This window comes from Microtus ochrogaster, chromosome 4, assembly GCF_000317375.1.
Source record: "Microtus ochrogaster isolate Prairie Vole_2 chromosome 4, MicOch1.0, whole genome shotgun sequence".
NCBI lineage: Eukaryota > Metazoa > Chordata > Mammalia > Rodentia > Cricetidae > Microtus > Microtus ochrogaster.
In genome coordinates, this window is record NC_022011.1 from 51,852,372 (window position 1) to 51,853,101 (window position 730).

The 730-nt window shown below is 47.1% G+C and overlaps 1 protein-coding gene across 2 annotated transcripts in view; it reads left to right on the forward strand.

Moving 5' to 3' along the window:
- Traf2 (TNF receptor associated factor 2) overlaps positions 1-730 on the forward strand; it is a 29,789-nt gene that overhangs the window by 18,156 nt on the left and 10,903 nt on the right. The window lies entirely within an intron of this gene.

A 730-nucleotide genomic window follows, 5' to 3' on the forward strand; every position in this document is an offset into this window, starting at 1 on the left:
TGGTCTCGAACTCACAGAGATCCGCCTGCCTCTGCCTCCCGAGTGCTGGGATTAAAGGCGTGCGCCACCATCGCCCGGCTCATTTGGATTTTTTTGTCGTTCATTTATTTTGAGACAGGGTCTCGTATATCCCTGGGTGCCTAGAATTTGCTATGTAGACAAGGCTGGCCTTAAAGTCATGGATTTGCCGTAAAGGCACGTTTCACCCTGTCTGGCATTCCCCTACCCCCATCCCTACCAGGGTTCCATGTAGCCCTGGCTGGCCTGGAATTTAATGTGTAACCAGGGATAACCTTGAACTCCTGATCCTCCTGCCTCCAACTCCTAAGTGCTAGGATTGTAGGTATACACACACACAGTCGTGGTTTGTATTGTTACGGTTGGCAAGTTCCTTTTTGGGAGTAGGGGGCATGTAGTGTTGGGGTTGGATTCAGGGCTTCATGCTTACCAAGCAAACTTTCTACCATTGAGCTGGGCTTCCTTCTTGTTGACAAAAAAAATATACCGCTCACCAGCAGGAAATAAGTAGTTTATTTTTTAGTTAAATACAAATGACCAAAAAAAAAAAAAAAAAAAAAAGCCGGGCGGTGGTGGCGCACGCCTTTAATCCCAGCACTAGGGAGGCAGAGGCAGGTGGATCTCTGAGTTCGAGGCCAGCCTGGTCTACAGAGAAAGTTCCAGGACAGCCAGGGCTATATAGAGAAAACTTGTCTTGAAAAACAAAAAATAA